At 47.2% G+C, this 8,282-nt stretch overlaps 1 long non-coding RNA gene across 1 annotated transcript in view; it reads right to left on the bottom strand.

Annotated features, from left to right (window-relative positions):
- Positions 1 to 375: 375 nt before the first annotated feature.
- LOC117354224 overlaps positions 376 to 8,282 on the bottom strand; it is a 96,023-nt gene continuing 88,116 nt past the window's right edge. The window contains exon 2 of the long non-coding RNA XR_004538142.1: positions 376 to 846. This is a non-coding gene — a long non-coding RNA (uncharacterized LOC117354224). The remainder of the gene's footprint in view (positions 847 to 8,282) is intronic.

Below are 8,282 nucleotides of genomic sequence, written 5' to 3'. Positions count from 1 at the left end.
ATGTTACAAATATGAATTTTTGTGTTAAAATTTAAATGAGCTGATTAATATACAAAACTGTGCCATAAGCTCATTTGAATTTTATGTAGATCCCTTTGGAAAGGGTTTCTTTCTAGTCCATTAATGTCCTTCAAGTAGTTAAACATCTGTATCATACTTCCCCTATCCCTCTTTTCCTCTAGGGATCACTCCACATCCTTTTCCTAAACCTATTAATTAACCCCCCCCAGCATTAACATTAATGTAAGCTTGTTAATGCATGTTAATCAGTGGCATCTCTAGACAGAAATGTTTGGAATGGCAATGGGGGGGGGGGGGGGTGGCGCAAGTTTGGTATGTGGAGGAGGCAAGTCAAAGCTATATTTCTGCACATTATAATTTAAAAAAAAAATATTTTATTTTACATAGTAACATAGTAAATGCAAACAAAGCTTCACAAAGCATAACAAATACAAAAGAATATGCAAATCAAGCAATACAGTTTGACAAACCTCCCGAAACAAACATATAATTGTTGCAAATTGCTAAAACCCTCCCCTTCCAACTATAAACCACTGACTGAGAGTAATGCTTAGAAAGCTACTAAGTGCGAGTACAGGATGCTAATATGCATGACATAGCTTATTATGGTGGTAAGCACCTCCAGGCTCGATAAGGAAGGAGCCCATAGTGTCTTTATGTAGTGCTGTCAAGTTTGTCATCAAGTAAAGAGTCTTATTTTAGTCAGCAAAATGTCCAAAGAAGGCATATCAGCTTGCTTCCAATAAGTGGCCATATAAACTCTTGCCGCAGTGACTGCCAGCGCCACCAGCCTTTGGGCCCCTTCCTGAAGCCCCAATACCGGTCCTTTTAAAAGAAAAACACATATATCAAGGGGTTAGACAACATACAGTATATCTTGCAGTAGAACCGAAACTTGACTCCAATAAGCTTGCACTTTGAGGCATTCCCACCAAATATGAGAAAAGGTTCCTATCTGGGTGCAACCCCTCCAACATAGAGCTGATCCAGTGCCATAGATTCCCCACAATCGTGCAAGAGTATAATACCACTTGAGCAAGATTTTGTACTCATGTTGCTCCAAATTAGTATTGATAGAGAATTTCAAGACTTCTATATATCCATTCTCATTGTAACCCCTTTCCTCCCACTTTTAAATTAGCAATAAACACCCCGCAGTCTTCTATATATAAAAGATGCCTTCCAAGCCAGTTTCAACCACAGGTACTCATAAATTGCCATTATATTTGATAGTATCTTTCAACAAATTCTTCTACGTGAGTGTGAAGATTGAATTCTCCACAGACCTGGCCAGAATCTCAATATAAACCCTAAAGCTCCAGTTCTGTATGACAAACTCCATATTCCTCAACAGTGAAGTCCCCCCCCTGCCTTACAACTTGCCACCCCACAAATATTCAAATTGTGATTATCACCTCAGGAATAACAAACGCTCCTTCCACTACTAGACATTGCTTAAATTAGATGGGTTTTGTTTGTGTGGTGACTCTACTAGACATAGATACAACTAGTTTTTAATTTTCAAATACTTTGAAACCCCCCCCCTGAAAACCCTGCAAAATGATGCTCAGAAACAATATAAGAAACTTACTAATTGCATTAATAATTGCACTGAACTACCACCACTAGTAACCATATTGAATGTCTGTGTGAAACTGTCCATTGTAACTTCCTGGATAACTGGGAGTGTGTGGTGTAGCCTCAGCACCCTGAGGTTGTGATTAAAATCCCGCACTGCTCTTTGTGATCCTGGGTCAGTCACTTACAGTAATCCCCATTGCCCCAGGTACATTAGATAAGAGTGGGAGCGTGCCAGAATAGTTAGGGAAAATTACTTGAGTACATGAATCATTTGTAATCTGCATAGAATTGTAGGATATGCAGAATATAAATTATATAAAAAAGAACCTCTTGTAATGTAATCTGACCTTGAAATGAATAGGTAAAGGCAGAATAAAAAACCTGATTAACATAACATAGGAAACTTACCAAACTATAATAACCCTAACCCCCTATGAAAAGACAATGCTATAAATATTACATTGAAGGAAGTCTTACTGGCCTATACTTTCCCACTTCTTCTCTGTCTCCACTTTTGTGAAGAGGGACCATATTCGCTCTTCTCCAGTCCTATTGAACCTCATCAATCTCCAAGGATTTATTAAGTAAATATTTAAAAGTTCCTCCCAGAACTTCTCTGAGCTCCCTAAACATTCTGGGATGAATTCCATCTGGCCCAGTGGCTTAGTACAAGTGGAGCGGCATAATAAAAAAAGTATCTAAGTCAGCAACGTCTAAAGTCCATTCTCGAAAAATACGTCCAAAATATTTTTGGGGAGAATTGTCTAATTATATGACCAGCCGTTTGATTGTCCAGACCACCAAGTCTTTATACCACATTCTCGTCCAAAAAATCATCCAAGTTCAAAACGCCTAGAATAAGGATGTGGGAGGGGTCAGCAAAGTGATGGACTGGTCAACCAGGCATGGCAACAGAGTAGTGGGGCACCTTACAGGGCAATGCTATGAACTTCATAAAAAGGGTACCACATAAACATCTCACCATAACTCCTTTGCAGGTCATGGTGAGCCCCCCAAAACCTATTATACCCACCTGTCTACCATCCCAATAGCCTTTATGACTGCAGGTGCCACCTATATGGCAGTACAATAGGGTTTGCGATTTTTTTCATGGGCTCACATTTTTCACCATGAATGCAGTGGTTAGAGTGGCTTATGGGCCTGGGTCCTCCTCTCTATGGTTCACTAGCCCCCCCCCCCCCCAGAATACTTAAGCCACCTCTGTGCAGCTCTACTAGGCTTTCCTATGCCTGGTACTGATGTTCTGGGGGCAAGTATGTATGTTTTTATTCCGATTTTTATGGTGGTGTGGGGGGTTCAGTTATCACTGGGGGAGTGTGTGGCGGTCTGTACTTTGTCCCTGCAGTGGTTATCTGGTCACTTTGGATACCTTCTGGGCACTTATACCTGTTTTTAGATTGCCTAAGTCACAATGTATAAGTTCCATTCTAGGCAGTCTCGTCAAACTTTCGATTATCGCTGCAGAATGGCTAAGTCTAGGTCGGCCCTTGGGCCACCCAAATCCCATCCTCACCACTCCTTGAAAAGTGCCCCTTTTCACTCTGGACACATAGCGGCAGTCAAAAGGCCTAAGATGCCTCTAGATATGTCTAAAACCCGTTTCGATTATCAGCACTTGGATGACCTGTCATTTTCATATGTACTTTTATCAGAACCGAAGTATTTGTTAAGCACATCTGCATTTTTCTCTTCATTCTCCACATAGAGGTGGGAGCCTCTGAGAATTTACCATCTATGTCTTTCATCTGAACATTGAATCATATTTCTGCAGGGTTGTGAAACTGCTGAAATTCTCAAATAGTCTTCTAATCATAAGGACAAATATATTCCACCTCAACAATGAGCAATTCAAACTCTTTGCGCTATCACAAGAGTTCTTCAATTCATATTTTCAAGGGCTACCAGATGGTTGTCAAGTATAAAGCATGACAAAATATCACTGTCCACCAGTATGAACTGCATACAAAGATAGTCTATGTGACTGATGAATGTGCTGTGGTGGGGAGCATAAAAAGGTATCAAGGGTGTGAGTTCCTTCAGACATCTGTCATTCTCAGCCCCTCTATCATCACTGTTAACATCTGGAGATCTTCCTGACCACCACCTCAACTTCTGGAACAATCTAAGCTAGGAGTTTTGCATGTATTTCAGTCCTCCCCAAAAGTAAGGTATGTGTGTTGTGTGTGTGTGTGTGTGTGTGTGTGTGTATGTGTGATGGTGGGGGGGCGGGGGGCAGAATTCTGCTCCAATATATGGTAGAGGCTTTTACAGAAATCTTCCTGGTCATCACTAGGACTCTAAATACTCACAATAACAACTCTACAGTCCCAAACTGGCAATATAAAGTCACACACTGTCCTATCTCATCCACCTCTGTGTGGACTATTCCAAGTAGTAGAGATCAATGAATCAAAAAGCAGTCTCCCCTACTATAAGAAGTGTAAGAAGTAGAGAGTACCTGATCCACTCAATTCTGGCATAATTTAGCATATTCAACCTGTATTAAATGTGTTTCCTGTAGTAGAGCTAAATATGGGTTCTGTCTCTTCAAATAATAAAATTACACTTCTCCCTCCATATTTGCGTTTTCAGCAATCACAGTTTCGATTATTCACGGTTTTTAGCTTGCTGGCTCCTCCCCCAAAATTACATCAGCTTGCATAGAGAAATCGCTGATTCCAAGCGTTTACAGAGAAAATAGCTGATTCCCAGCACTTTCTTCACCGTGTTTTGCCTCTCTTTCAGGAACAGGTCAGGTCTCCTACCATGTTATTTGTGGTTTCACCATATTCACGATAGTTTTTAATAGAAAACAGCGAATAACATATGAAAAAGTTATTCGCGGTTTTTCTACATTCACGGGTCTGATAATCCCCTATCACAGCGAATACGGAGGGAGAAGTGTACCTGTTCCTTTTCACTGGTGTGGCAATGCCTCAAATACTGAGAGAAACCTTTTTAAGCTGGGAAATTATTTTGATTAAATAATTAAATACACCCATCCAAGATTATTGACTCAGAGTCTCCCAGCGAATATCCCCTCCTATCACTTTTGCTAAATATTGCCATACCAAACAAACATTTGATAGAACTCTCCCACTATGAAAACCAGCAAAAAACAAATTTTCTGTGCATGTCCATCTTAATTTTAGAACCATAGCTCCCCCAGCCTGTTTTACTTGCACCTTTGTTTTCATATAAAAATCTTCTCCTTACCCAAGTACCTCCATCCTGTCCCTATCCCCTTCCCCTCACATCAACCCCCACACCTAACCCCCTAAAACTAAAAACCCACACCTACCCACATACTATCCTCAACATCTTACCCTCGCTGCACCCTGTCTCACCTATGCTAACTGATTTTCCTTACCTAACCCCCATAACCAACTCATACATAACTTGCACCCTCCCTACACACAATCTCTCTATTTTACACACCTCATACCAAACAGAAAATAATACAAATGACCAGCAACTATACAAGAAATCCACATGCCAACATTATAGGAGAGTTTGCAGCCCCCAACAACAAGCCTGAGGGGCCGCCCCATCCCCTTCGTCTCCATCCCTCTATCTCCCTCACATCCCTACCCCCCTTGCACTGTTCCTCATATATCGCAAACATACTCTCTTAACAACCATGCTAAACAGTGAAATGTAATATAGAACAAAACAATAATCCTACTCATGTAGGGTCAGTGGCAATATCTCTTCCAGCTCTTGGCACATTCCTCCTTGCCTCAGGTAAACATAAGCTCTCAAAATTCACCAGTGGTGTGCGGTCAGGACCTTCAGGGGATTTCCCCCTCTCCTTAAAGGCCCTGAGAGCACTGCTCTGAATTATATTGCTTGAGCAGGCAACAGACAGATGCTGCTCAGCCAATCAAATTCAGATCAGTACTGTCAGGGCCTTCAGGGGATTTTGGAGAATCCCCAGCCTGAGACCTGCTTTTCTATTTTTTGTTTACTTTTTGTTTGATGCAGTTTGACTGGTTGAGCAGCAAATCAAACTGGATGAGCAACAAATCAAATTGGATGAAGCAAAAGGTAAACAACAAAACCCCCCAGCAGGGTTGTAGAGCTGGGGATTCACTGAATACCCTGAAAGCCCTCACCATATGCCACTGAAATCCACAATGCATTCAGGTCATTCTGTTTATTGAGAGTCCTTGATACTTGAATTAAAATTACTTAGCAAGATGAAATCCAGAGTGTAGCCAAATGCCTGATTCTCAATCCCATCAAGTTTCAAGTTTATTTAAAATTTCTTATACCGCCCAAACGAGCCTTCTAGGTGGTGTACAAAAACATCAAAATAATGCACCAAATTAAAATACAATTTAAACAGAAACAGACTAGGGGAAATGACAATATTTAAAGACATTGACGAACGGGAACAAAAGGAAAGATGGGTTAGAACTACAATTGATAGACAGAAAGAGAACACATAAGGGAAAGAATGACAAAGGAAGGGGGAACAGAAGGTAAAACCTTTCTTGAATCTAGGTCGTCCTTAAAAGGACAGTTTAAGTTGCAAAAGCATCAAGGAAGAGAAATGTCTTTAACTTCACCCAGTGGCGTACCTAGGGGGGGGGGGGGGGGGGGCGGGCCGCCCCGGGTACCAGCCCTAAGGGGGTGTTCCCGGCCTTGCCGTTCAGTCCCCCGCCACCCCCGAAGGACCGCTCGCCCCCCTGGCCTCCCCGCACCACCTATGAACAGCCGCAGCAGGATCGCGAAGTCAGCGTCAGCATCCCTGCGCTGCTTCCTACGACGCGATCCCGCCCCTCCTCTGACGTCAGAGGAGGGGCGGGACCGTGGCGCAGGAAGCAGCAGGGATCGCTGACGCTGACTTCGCGATCCTGCTGCGGCTGTTCATAGGTGGTGCGGGGAGGCCAGGGGGGCGAGCGGTCCTTCGGGGGTGGCGGGGGACTGAACGGCAAGGCCGGGAACACCCCCTTAGGGCTGGTACCCGACGCTGACTTCGCGATCCTGCTGCGGCTGTTCATAGGTGGTGCGGGGAGGCCAGGGGGGCGAGCGGTCCTTCGGGGTGGGTCGGGGCATCAGGCCTTCAGGGTGGGGCGGGCGGGCAGGCAAGCAGGCTTTCAAGGGGGAGGGGGTGACAGGCAGGCAGGCAGGCCTTCAAGGGGGGACAGGCCTTCGGGGGGGGGTGCAGACATTCAAGGGGTGCAGGCCTTCAAGGGGGGCAGGCAGGCCTTCAGGGGGGTGCAGACCTTCGGGGGGGGGGTGTAGGCCTTTGGGGGGGTGCAGACCTTCAAGGGGGTGCAGGCCTTCAAGGGGGGAAAGGCAGGCAGGCCTTCAAGGGGGGGTGCAGGCCTTCAAGGGGGGGTGCAGGCCTTCAAGGGGGGTGCAGGCCTTCAAGGGGGGAAAGGCAGGCAGGCCTTCAAGGGGGGGGACAGGCCTACAAGGGGGGGGGGGGCAGGCCTACAAGGGGGGGTGCAGGCCTTCAAGGGGGGGTGCAGGCCTTCAAGGGGGGTGCAGGCCCTCAAGGGGGGAAAGGCAGGCAGGCCTTCAAGGGGGGGTGCAGGCCTTCAAGGGGGGGTGCAGGCCTTCAAGGGGGTGCAGGCCTTCAAGGGGGGAAAGGCAGGCAGGCCTTCAGGGGGGGGACAGGCCTACAAGGGGGGGGGGTGTAGGCCTTTGGGGGGGTGCAGACCTTCAAGGGGGTGCAGGCCTTCAAGGGGGGAAAGGCAGGCAGGCCTTCAAGGGGGGGTGCAGGCCTTCAAGGGGGGGTGCAGGCCTTCAAGGGGGGTGCAGGCCTTCAAGGGGGGAAAGGCAGGCAGGCCTTCAAGGGGGGGGACAGGCCTACAAGGGGGGGGGGGGACAGGCCTACAAGGGGGGGTGCAGGCCTTCAAGGGGGGGTGCAGGCCTTCAAGGGGGGGGCAGGCCTTCAAGGGGGGAAAGGCAGGCAGGCCTTCAAGGGGGGGACAGGCCTACAAGGGGGGGGGGACAGGCCTACAAGGGGGGGTGCAGGCCTTCAAGGGGGGTGCAGGCCTTCAAGGGGGAGACAGGCCTTCAAGGGGGGGAAAGGCAGGCAGGCAGGCCTTAAAGGGGGGACAGGCCTACAAGGGGGTGGGACAGGCCTTCAAGGGGGGGGACAGGCCTTCGGGGGGGTGCAGACCTTCAAGGGAGTGCAGGCCTTCGGGGGGGGTGCAGTCCTTCAGGGGTGGGGTTTAGGCCTTCAGAGGGGGACAGACCTTCGGGTGGGAGGTAAAGTCCTTCGGGGGGTGCAGGTCTTCAGGGGTGGGGTGTAGCCCTTCGGAGGGGGGACAGACCTTCGGGGGGGGGGGGGTCTTGGTGTAAAAGTACACGGAGGGAGAGAGGGAAGGGGGGGTTCAAAGATACATGCATATGCCAGACTTTGGGGGTTAGAAATAATGGGTCTAAAAACAGAGGAGTGGGAGAGAGATGGTGCATAATGGGATTTAGGGAGGGAAGGAACAGAAAGGGAGAGAACTTGGAAACAGGGGATGGTGTGGAGGGGGGATAGAGATACTGGATAGGAGGATAGTTGGGAACAGAAAGGGAGAGATGGTGGATCCTGGGGTGGTGGGGAGTTGAGAAAAGGTGAATCTGTGGATGGAGACAAAAAAAAGGAAAGATGCCAGATCTCCGGGAGAGGGAAGGGAAACGGAAGGGGAGAA

Source organism: Geotrypetes seraphini, chromosome 2 (assembly GCF_902459505.1).
Source record: "Geotrypetes seraphini chromosome 2, aGeoSer1.1, whole genome shotgun sequence".
Taxonomy (NCBI): Eukaryota; Metazoa; Chordata; class Amphibia; order Gymnophiona; family Dermophiidae; genus Geotrypetes; species Geotrypetes seraphini.
This window is presented reverse-complemented; position numbering and strand designations above follow the sequence as displayed.